Here is a 12,442-nt window from a genome sequence, read left to right on the forward strand (position 1 = left end):
CTGGGAAATGTACAGAGAGCAGGAGGGGGAAAAAAGAATGACCACATTCCCACAAAGAAACTGCTGTCACAGGTCAGAAGACTGCTGATAGCCACTCATTTTAGTATTGGAGCCAAGCAGGGAGTGGCAAAGCATATTTAATGCCCTGTAACTTGCCTTCTCCTCTCTATAGGCTGGAAGGAAGACGTGTGATGTAAACAGCACTGCCTGAGTGACAGTGCGGGAGTGATGTCTGGTCCTTTCATTCTCATGCCTATGCAGCTTTCCTGCTGGCCACCACCTAATGGAATGGCCAAAGGTCTCTTCCTCCCTGAAGCCTGCCTGACACTCATATCCAGGGACATCTCTCTTCTGAGCAATGACAGCACTTAAGAGTCTGAAGTCTGCTTTCTGACACTTATCTGAATACTCTCTTGTATTGTTCTTCAGTTTTGTCCCTGGCACTGGTTTAATTCCTCTGCTAAATTCTAATTCCACTATGGCATTGGATGGCTTTTTTGTTTCTGGTGGTAGTGTTGTTGTTTTTCTTTATAACAGCACTTTGTATTCTGCTGGGCTCATGCTTAGGAGGTATTTAATAAACAATTATTGAAGTTCACTTAAATGAACTCATTCATTCAACAAGCATTTATTGAATGCACATTATGATCCAGGTTCTGGATCAAAGCAAGGGAGAAAATAGAGAATCTAGCACATAGTAGCTACTCAGTAAATTTGTGTTCTGATACTGGGAAGCACAGGATGCCAAGAAAATATATGGGGCTTCCTATCCCATATTTCCTGGAAGAGATGAAGCATCAGAAAGCAGCAGCTTTTCAAATTGTCATCACAATACATGTTGCCCTGAGAAGTAGTGACACCATAAACCATCACACCACCAGGGAAGCCTTCAGGGCCACAATAGTAGAATTATCTACCGTATCAGCACCAAACACATTTTGCTTCATATTTCTGACTTGCTCCAGTCTGGCCAGAAGTCTTCAGAGAGATTCAAGAAAATATTCCATCTACAAAACAAGGATAAGATGCTATGAAAGAGAAACAATAAGGAAACCATTGGGAATTGAAGAAGGGACAGTCTCAAAAAATATAAAAATTAAAAATTGTAAAGAGATGGAAAAGAATAAGAGATGTAGGCATTCAATCCAGGAGATCCAGCATTGTCTAAGAGGAGTTCCAAAAATTTAGAGCTGAGAAACAGAGGAGAGGAGATTATCAAAAAGTAACAGAATGTGATTTTCCAGAAATGAACAGGCATGTTAGTTTGAAAATTTAAGTGTGAAGAAAATCCTAGAAGTTTAAATGAAATATAAAGACCACACCTAGGCAGACTTTTTTGAGATTCTGGAATACTTAGGCTAAAGATAAATTAAATCTTCCCAAAAGGATGGGGAAGGATAACAAAATAATGATAAAACAACAAGAATCAGACTGGCATCAGTCTTCTCATCAGCAACACTGAATGCTAGAAGAAAATCGAGCAATATTTAAATTACACATTTTATTTTACTTTCACACCAAACCTATGAGATAGCTACTGGGAGACACTCCTCCCACTTTTGATGTTTCCTTCCATGTGGAGACAACTCCTCGTGGATAACACTCCTGGACTTCTCTACCCCATCTCAGCTAGAGAGTGACTTAACCTGACTTGTGGATTTGGAAGAGAAATTGGACATGTGTAATCTACTGTGTTCTCCTGTTCCCTTTTCTTGGGAACAAGCTTCCCACAGGAAGCATAATTCTGTTCTGCCTCTACAGACTGTAAAGTAGCCAGTCTCGTCCTCAGGGGTAAGTCAGCTCAGTTCTATGGTTCAGCGTCTGGAAGTACTTGGGAAGCTCACTTGCTTGCAGACACACTCTATTTCATCTCATGGACGACACCATCAACTGGAAAGCAACACCAATATTTTATGCACCACAAAGAAAGAAAAACACTGGCAATCAAGCAGTGCCCTCCTTTCTATCCCTTTGAATTTTTAATACTTATTGAATAAGATTGTTTCTTTTAGACATATGTATTTATGACATATCACTCCTGTGTATGCATAAAAAAGGAAAAGAAGTTGGCTATCACATTTCTAAAAAATTTACATTCAGAGTCTCACTGTTTTTACTCAGAGTTATCTACATCCTTGATTTACAACATAACATTTTCCTCTTTGCCATTGAGGACTCATATTACTCTAGGATTTTCTTGCAAGCTGTAGACATCCATTCCGCAGATTTCGATGCCGGCATCGTACCTTTTAGAAGGTGTCAATGGAAGGTTTTTAGACAACAACCAGGACTTATTCCTTCCTTAAATGGTCCTTAATAGTTTATTGACAGAAACATCAAGAGGTGCAGCGACCCGGTCTTGCCGCCAAGAATAACCCAAGTTCACATGTGGGCAGGCACTAACAGCTATATCATGACTGCCACCTCACCGGCAGCAATGGTAAGATGCCCTTGATTATGAAATGCAACCTCAGTTCAAAGATGTTAAATGTAAATAGAAAGTACATCTTAGAATCAATAAAATTCAGCAGCCACATTCTTTAGTACCAGGATGATCACTAAGAAAAAGGATGTTCCATTTCTTACCTGCTTTATGATTGTGTTGTGTTTTCCAATTTGGTCAAAACTTGGTGGGAAGGAAGGCCACCATTTATCAGGTCCCTTTGAATTCCAACAGTAAGTACTGTTTTTATCCTCATTTTGAAAGTTAAAAAATGAAGCTGAGCAAAGTTAAATAACTGGCCCAAGGATTCATAACTCAGGGGCAGAATCAGACTGAATCCTGGTCTGCTGGGCGAGAGCACCTAACCACCAAACATACTTCCCTTTGTAAGCTACCTGCTGAAGAGAGTTTTAAAGGATAGGAATTGACTTGTGAGAAACACATACCAGAACGAAGAGGCTCAAAGATGTGAGAGAGCGTGGACTTTTTAGGAACCTCTAAGGATTCCTCAGAGCTGGAGGGCAGGAGGAGAGGGGATGGGGTGGTGTGATGTGATACTGAAGAGGAAGCATTGTCTTTTGCAAGGATGATGGGCAATTTTGTGAAATAGTTCTTCTTTTTTTTTCCAGGTTAAGTCATGCTGCCCTGGGAAGATTTCCCCACTCTTACAGTCTAGATGAAGGGTCCCTGCCATCTGCTCTGATGGTAACTTCTACCTTAAAACTTATCACACTTTACTATAATTACTATTTTTATCTATATTCACCACCTACTATAAATAAGCTTTGTGAAGAGAAGATTGAGTCTGTCTAGGTCATAGTTTTATTCCCAGAGCTCAGCCTGGGGCCTGACACAAAGTAGGTGGCCCCAAACTGTTTGGTATATGAATACACAACGCAGTTAGTGGTAGGAAGGTGTTAGCCAGCAAATGTGAATGTTACACAAACATAACAGGGAACCATTGGAGAAACTGAAGGACTTGACCAATGTAATTAGTGTTGTATTTTAGAGAGCTATCTCCGGCTGCAGGGTCAAGAATGGATGGAGGGAACAGAGTAAAGGCAGGGAGACAGTTAGAGGCTGCCTCAGTGGTCCAGACATGCAGTCCTACAGCAAGAGGGTGGCAATGATGAGATATCGCTAGCATTTAATTAATACATAGTTGAATTCATGAGACACTTGTATAAGAAGAAGATCAAGACAGAATACTTGGTAACACTGACATTTAGGAGATGGTGGGGAAGAGGAGTCAGTAAAGGAGGTCACAAGCAGAAATTTCCAGAGAAAGAGGAAGAACAGGAGAGCATGGTGTCAGAGCCATGTAAGGAGAAAAGAATTTGGAGGAGGAGAAGGATGTGGTCAACAGGATCAAACTCAGGCAAGAACTGAAGTAAAATTTCTATGGGAGTAGAAATAAGGGGTCACGTGTGACTTTGAGAGAGTAGTTTGCCTGCCATGGAGGCAGAGGCCAGTGACGGGGGCTGAGCTGGAGCTGGGGGCTAGGAGTGCAGGATGTAACATTTGAGGAAATTAATTTTCTAGGAGCTTTAGTGCAAGGGAAAGGAGGGGCTAGGTGACAAGGAAGGGAGTGTGCAATCCAAGGAGGATTGTTGTTGTTGCTATTTTGTGATTGAATACAATTGAATCTGTAAATAAAGTGGGGGTGAGGCGCCATCACAGAGGGAGAGTGTGAAGATCTTGGGAAGGGGGATGTACTTGACGTAGTGAGGTCTCCGACCAACTGGAAAGTCTAGGTGGGGCAGCTGGGGACTTTAAGTGTTAATGACAAGGGACAGTTGAGGCTTTGTGGCTGACCTTGTGGGAATGAAGGCAAAGGGAATGTCTCTGCTGGAGGAAAGCCAAGATGGATAGAAAGAGAGAAGGGGAATGAGAGGAGGAAGGGAGAGGAAGGGAGGGGAAAGAGGAAGAGAGAGGAGAGGAAAGAGGAGTGAATTTCACTTTTGCCAACCACAGAAATCCTTCTTCCACAAGGAGGTGCAAATGAAGGGGTGATGGAAGGACCAGAAATATCCCCCTCCATGGCTTCCCCCTGGGATGTGCAGAAGAAATCTCCTCCCCACCCCTGGAAATATGGCAGGGCAGTTCCCCAACCTTCAACCTAGTTAAGGCCACTGGAGGAGACTAACAGAGAAGTCTAGCGCTGGTTATTTTTCAAGACATGTCAAAGCTTGACAGCAAAGGGCAATGGCTTCTGGGGGAAGGGTGCTGCTCCATTCTCTTGAACAGGCATGGAGAGAATAACTCCATATGTGAATGTGTGGGCCCGAGAGCAAACCCAATGGGCCCTATCAAGATCCAAAGATCAGTACTCATTAGCCATCCACAGGCTGTGCATAAGGCCAGTCATTGAATAATTTCCCATCGCAAACACAGAAAACACTTGTGATTCCCAGCACATTTTTGCAAACCACTTGATTTTGCTTGGAACAGATTGCTGTCAGGAGGAACATTTTCTAGGTGGGGAGTTCACCTTTGTTTCACCCTTAGCAGCCCTTCATGACATTCTCTGGCATATAGCTGCCTCCTTATGCTGTGAACCTTTTTCCCTCTAACCTCTTTCCTGGGCTAATGGAGCCCTTTTCAGCAACAAATCATTCCTTGAGCCTGTATTACATCTCTTCTTCTCAGGATTTGCTCCATGGGTATAATTGGCTGCCTCCAGCTCCCTTCTGTCCATAAGACCATAGATTATATAGGCAGAGATGGATCCCCGGTGAACCAGAAGAGGCTTATGGCTTCAGGAAGGCATTAAGATACAGATACGCATATTTTATTTTAACCTCCTTTGGGTATAGGGCAGCCAAGGCTTGTGTCTTCCTAAACAGTCTTCCTGGCTAAATAGTCAATGGCTATATAACGCATTGTATAGATTACATTTTTTCTTTTTAAATCAAAGGCCGAAATCTTCCCTTCCTCTAACCCCCCTTCTTCAAGTGATGGAGAAGTCTGTGATTCTGTTGCAGAACATGAACTCAATTAAAATAGTTCCTATACATTGCTGCTGGAATCACTCTTGAATGTTCCCATCCTATAAACATATCATATTATAATATTAATGTGGAATCTGCTCACTTTATTGCCTCAGTCTCTTCACAGCTCATTGAGTAACCAGATGCCAAGCATCCACCCCCTTGACTATGTGTGTGTGTGTTTCATCATGGAGGATGCATTATGCATCCCATCCAACATTCCTCGCTGAGGTTTTTCCTATCAATTATTTCCTTATGGTTCAAAGCATATGGCCAGTTTATTCTGTCATCAATCCTCAGTGGGCCATTTGTGTCCTTGATAATAATAACAGCATTAATGGATGTGCTCCCATTTCAGGATATATCATTATCTTGAGCTAATTTAATTAAACTGCACTACAGCCTTGTATCCTGGCTTCCTGTTCTCCATCATGCTCTTCTCCCACACCCCCAAAGAATGTGTTCCTGAGCCAATGAGGCTCATTTTTTTACCTTTGAGAAGCATGAAGGGTCCGTGGGTGAGAGTTCGGGGAGAGTTTGGGAAGGGGGTTACAAGGGGGAGACAAGGAAAGACTATGAAATAAAGATAGCTTTTGTCAAGAGTTCCATGGTCTAATAAAATGAGCATAGACAGAGTCTCAAACCTCAGCACTGCCACCTCCCAGCTTTTTGACCTTGGAAATTTTTACTTCTTTTAGTTTTAATGTCCTCATCTATAAAAGGGGCACAAGAGTAGACTTCTTATTTGACTCTTTAGGAGAATTAATAAAATAATATATGTGTCCCTAGCACATGGTTGGTACTTCATTAATATTAGCTCCTTCAATTTTTTCCTGTTTTTCAACTTGAGTTTCTGCAGGGGCTGCTTAATATATGTTGCAGGTGTGTGCTGTTCTATCAAAAGGTGTGCTTCTAAATAAAGGGTGTAAATTAGGTTGGAGAAATGAGTCATATTCTAAATGTAGTGCAGAGCACACTCTCTAAAGTTCTCTTGTGCTGCATTCTTTTGTAAAGCAAAATCAACGCCCCCCCCCCATAACAAGTGTACATAAAGCAATAGATTGCTGTGCAAGAATTTTTCTGTACCTGAGTTATAGGCTTGCTCTTTTATGTGTCCACTGAAATAAGAATAATGTCAATGAATAACATTTACTGAGAGCTTACTATGTGTATTGTGTTAATGACTCTCACATCCTCTGTAAAACAGATGCCAAATTATCTCCTCTTACAGAAGAGGAAACTGAGACATAAAAAGATTATGCAGTGTGTTCAAGGTCACATAGTGAGTGGCAAGCCCAGATTCAAATACAGACAGTCTGACTCTCCTGAGTCACTTCTGGGGAGGATTTCACTCTAATGGGAACCAAAGTGGAACACCTGAAAAATCTACCCTCCCCTAACCAAGACTTCTTAAGAACCTAAACTGTACTCTCAACGTTTCCTTTAACTGTAGTTGCAGTTAAAATGGGGCTATGGCTGAAATCCGCCACCTGGCTCCGCATCCTGTCAGAGGTGCAAGATGGATGGCATTCTAGATCTCATTTTAAAACAGTTTAATTCCTTGAGGTTTTCCTAAAGACCCACTAAGAACAGCACCTGACAGCAGCTGACATCTAAGTGAGCACAGAGCTTCTTCAAAGGGAAAGAGGTACCAGCCACATGGGAGACACAATCCCAACAGCTGGCATCTTCAGGAACATGCGGGTGACTCCTTCTTGCCCCAAAACTTTTGTGTAAAATAAAATACCTCAGATTCCTTGCAGGGAATTGAACCAATTTTTTTTTTAAAGAATCATCAAAAGAAGGAGTGGCATAATGTGGTAGGAAGGATTTTTCAAGGTTTGGAGAACGGATTAAGCTTGAGCTATGCTTTTGCAACTATGTCTTCAAATCCTGCCTTTGCCACTGATCTTTCCCTAGGAAGACATACAGATAGAGGTGAGAATGTGAGAGGAATTCTTCCCTCCGGTGCTCAATTAGAGGGGCAGTTCTGTGACATCCCCATCCCCTAGGAGTTTCAGATTTCCCATAAGTTTTTTATTTGCTCAGGTGGGTGTTTTAACTTCCTCAAAGACCAGGAAGTTGAAAGTTGATTGAGGACTGGACTCTGCATCCTCTCTTGGGGTCTCTTAGTCACTAAGGTGGGTTCTCCAAGCATTTATAATGCTGTGCAGCCTGGTAAATCTTTGCAACTCCCTGGACCCCATAACATGCTGGGGTTTGTTCTTATCTCGCACTTTTCTCTGAAAATGATGATTATGTCCTTTGAAGTAGAGAGCTGGGGTGAGTCACTCTGAGTGACAGGGAAAATAGACTTCTTCTGTTTGGATGGACCCTGGCATAAATGACTCTCTAAAGCTGAGACTCATGTACTCTTTTTTTTGAGGGAGTGAGGGGTGGTTAAATTTGTGGTAACATAGGGAGGTACTGGAAAAGATGAATTTCTAAGAGCCGTGCCAATAAGCTAGGTTGAATTTGGAGTTACGTTCTAATCTCTGGCTTCAGATAGGATGCAAATATGCTGAGCTGTTAATATTGACCTATCAAGGTCATGACAGGTTAAGAGAAATGACAGTTAAGAGAAATGAGACCATGAAAACCAGGACTGGCATTTGTACAACACTAGATCGTTTTAAAATTTTGCACCCAGATGCTTCTCTTGCCTAGTTCTGTTGAAAATATCCAGCATGAGGTTTTGTGCAGAACAGATCATCAATAATCAGAGTCCCAACTTCTGTCTCAGAGCCCAGCTGCTCTTGCTGCCATAACCATTGTGACACATTGAGAAGCCCTTTAGGCTGCAGTGACTGCCTCCAACCTCCAGCCTGGGCCCTACCCATAGCACCACCAATAAATACAAGGAAGTTCCTGCCTCATGGGTTGGGTTTTGATGAATGGGAGGCAGATAAGTTCTCCCTCTTCCTCCACCAAGAGACCCAGGAATCTGGAAGGCCTTTCAGAAGATCTACCAGAGACCAATCCACAAGGGACTCTTGTTGTAAAGCTGAGGCCAGTTCAGCAATGCCTCCCCTCATGTTTGCCCTTCACTGCCTCAGTTCCTTTTGTCCTCACTGTTGTTTCCCTTGAAAGGCACTCCCTAGTAAAGAGTTATTAAGTTCCTAAGTAGCCCCTGGGTCCAGGGAACCCAGGCTAAGACAAATGATAAAAATTATAGACATTGTAATCACCAACCACATTCTGACCTGTTCTAGCTGCTGGGGAGGAATTGATGTTCCATGAAACATAGTCCCTGCTTCCATGTTCATGGAGTTTCACCTTCTAAATACATAATGACAAATTGAGATGAGCGCTCTGAAGAAGAACTCAGCTCTCTAGATTGCGTTAATAAAAGAGCTTGATGTAGACAAGGTCAGGGAAGGTGGCCCTGGGAGCTGTGGGCGAGCAGGAGTTAAGCAGGTGCAGTTTGATAGGGAGGAAAGAAGGGCAAGGCGTGTGTGTGTGTGTGGAATGGAAGAGTAATGTGGTTGGTGTGTTTACACAGGCTCTGTGGAGGAGCACTCAGTGGGTGTCACCCAGAAAGCCATTGAGAAAGGATAAATGCGTAGGTCCTACCATAGTCCTACTAAATCAGTCTTGAGTGGTACGTGGGAAGGTTCTTAAGTCTTCCTTTTGAACCTTGGCCAGGTTTGGAAACTGCTGAATTAGACATGTAGGTCCTGGCCTGAATAAGGTGAATTTTTGTTCTCAGTGTGCCCTCTTCCTGCTGCCAGAGACCACCATATTTCTCATACTTACCCTCTATCTCCCTTCCCTTCCACCATCCCTGTCCATCCTGCACACGCACGCACGCACGCTCACACACACACACACCCTAGTAGTGCTCATTTCTTTGCTTGCCCAGGATGCCCTCAGCCGTGTTTCCCTCTGACCCACTCCACAGCTGTGTCCCACGTGGAGGACTTTTCTTGACCTCTTTCCCAGCAAAACTGACCCATGTGTAATCCCTCAGGTCCCTGCTACCTGCTAATTAGGAAAGTTTTCTCTAGTTACATGCTGATTGCTGAACACCCTTCCAGATAATCGTAATAACTTACACGTCAGGATAATGGCCCTGTCTGGTACCATAGCTTAAAAAGATATTTTCAACATCATATTTTATTTAGTATCTCCAGCAGAACTAACCGTGCAGTATTATCCACACTAAAGAGATGACACGTCATCACTGACAAAAGGTATGTAGCAAACTTACCACTCCATCCCCAGGAAATACATTTCTATCTTACATACTGGTCTTTAGCCTCTTTATTAAAGCAACAGAGTGATTGAGATTGGGTTCATCTTAAGGCAAGCCTTGATGGAGTGGAGGAGGGAGACAAGACGGGGGTAATTTCGCAGGAGAAAACCTTCAGCTCTGCCATGTATGGTGGGCAATAGAGTATAGCAGTTAAGAACAGCATGCCTAGGCTTTTGAGTGAGATGTCTTGAGTTCAAGCAGTGCTACAAGGTATTAGCTATGTGGTCGTGCTCAGTTACTTAATCTCTCTGATTCCAGCTTCCTCAACTGAAAGCTATGAGTGACACCTTATAAAGTTGGTGTAAAGATTAAATGAGGTAATACATTGAAAGCACTTGACAAAGTACCTAGCACATAGTAAGTAAGCCCACTCCTTTATCGTAATTATTATACCACGTGGGAAACTGCCTTCCCTTCTGTGAGACAGGCCTTAGAGACAGCCACTGGAAAACGGAAAACGAAGGTGAAGTGTTTCTGTTGGTGGGAGTGGGGAGATAAGGACAAGACACGGGAGCAAAGGGAAGTCGAGCGAAAAGCTCTTGGCTTGCCCACGTGACCTTCTTCTGATTCCATGGGCCCAGCTGGGCCATTTTCCAGCCCCACCAGAAGGAGTGGAAATTGAACTATGATCTGGACAGCTATCCATTCTGACCATGAATCAAATACCAGGAGCCAGTTAGACCTAATTGTCTTTGAAACATCCGAAGCCCAGATACATTTTTTGGAGGTCAGGCTGCTCTGCTGGAAAGGAGACAGAAGTACCTGGGATGAAAATAGAGTCATAATAGCTTCCTACAGTTGGTCTGAAAATTAGCGTTAGGGGTCTCCTTATGGTGTTTTCTTAATGATGTGCAACGTAATAATGGCTTTGGCCATAATAAAGATGAATTACTTCTTTTTCCTAGCAAAATAATGAAACTTTGGTAAACATCCCAGGTTTATCACTTAATTTTTCCCCAGCTCATGGAGGGAGAGAGAGGGGGAGAGAGAGCGAGAGGGAGTGAGCGAGCGACAGAAAGAGAAAGAGAGAGAGAGAGGAGAGAAGCATACGCCCAACCCAGTCCCCATTTTTAATATTCCAAGCTATTAGATTTCAATAACCCACTCTCCAGCAACGTGTGTCTCATTTCCCTGGACGGACCAAATAAGCAATAACAGCCTCTCGGTTAGAACACTAATGTTGTAATTTAGAACTTCTGTCAAGATGAAAGATCTTTGCTGGGATCCTCAGAGGACCCACAGCAACACTTCAGCCCAGGCCCGGATAATGAAGTTTTCATTATTAAATAAAGATATTTTAGGAATGTCATAAACCATAAATCCACTCCACTCTCTCTATTGCCCTGCCACCTTAATGTGTGTATTTCTAGAGAAAGCCCATCATCTTTCTAAGGCCCCTAATTCCTCCAAACTTGGCATTTCTTGCCTCTCAACCCCCAATCCCTCTGTGATGCCCTGAAGTTGCCATGGTGACAGAAGAGCGTCTTCTCCCACTATCAATCCATAGTGGCAGGTGTGGAGGAGGTGAGACCCTGTTTCCTCTCCTCGGCTGCTCCTTCCTCCCCACCTTGCCCTGCCAACCGGCTGAGAGGCTGACTCCAGGCAGCTTTATCTTACCTCAAGGAAATGCTAACAAGCACCATCAGGTCTGGCTCTTCTTAAAAATTATGGCGCAATCAACTTTTAATGTGAATTTAGCGCTGGTTGGAAGCATTAGATTCTGAGTCCCAGGGAAATGACTCATCTGTTTATCCACTTGCCAAATGTTGGGGTGCATTTCCTGCAACCCCAACTGCCTTAACCTGGCTCTAATACCCACCTCAAGAAGACAGCCTTACTGGGGTGCTCATGCCCACCTCAGGAAACTGCCCCCCCTGCTGATCATCTTAACAGAGAGGATGAGGATGGATGCCTCTGTTTCCCAAATCCAAGTGGCACTGAGAAGACTCAGGAGGCAAAGGGAGCTCAGACACATTGCATCTCAGTGGATTCTACAAGTAAAGAGAATCAGGACGTCTGAAATTGGGAACTCATTTAGTCATCCCCAGCCCACTGCTGGATCACACCTGACAAGCCAGCTGTCTTAAAAATTTAAGAGAAATTTTCTAGCCCATAACAGTAAAGTAAAGAAGCTCTCATTTGCACGTAACCAAATGTCTCTCTGCTGTAACTTAGGCCCATATTCAAAAGAGATAATGATCTACTTATCATAATACACAAGATTCTGTTCATAGAAGGGGAGTATTAACACCTAGACAGGGGATTCATTTATACCTGTATTTTTGTTTATACCCACAATCCAAACTGAAGCAAAAAGAACTATTAGATTAATCAAAGAAGAACTTGTAGATATATTCAAAGACAAAGATCATGACCACATGGCTCCCGGCCATCTCTCTGGAGCTTCTTCCATCACAGTGTGATTTGAAGTTGGACAGAGTTAGCTCTAAGATATAGCAAAAACAAGCAAAAATAACCCCATATTTTCATCTCCATTGTTCAGTGGGCTTTAGGAACAGTTGGTCTCAGCAAAAACACTCCTTCCTGAAAACATCTGAGAATCCAAATGATGAATTCTGTATTTTCTTTTAAAATCCATGTAGGAGTACACATCAGTTTGGGATTTTTATTGGGGAAAAGGGTACAACAAACCACAGCACCCTATCGGCACTTGAATTAATTGAAAGTAAATTTCCCCTCCCAGCACTAAACAAATGAGGAGCTTTTTGTGTGGTAACACCTATACCCATCTGT

This window comes from Leucopleurus acutus (assembly GCF_964270905.1).
Source record: "Leucopleurus acutus genome assembly, chromosome: 2".
Taxonomy (NCBI): domain Eukaryota; kingdom Metazoa; phylum Chordata; class Mammalia; order Artiodactyla; family Delphinidae; genus Leucopleurus; species Leucopleurus acutus.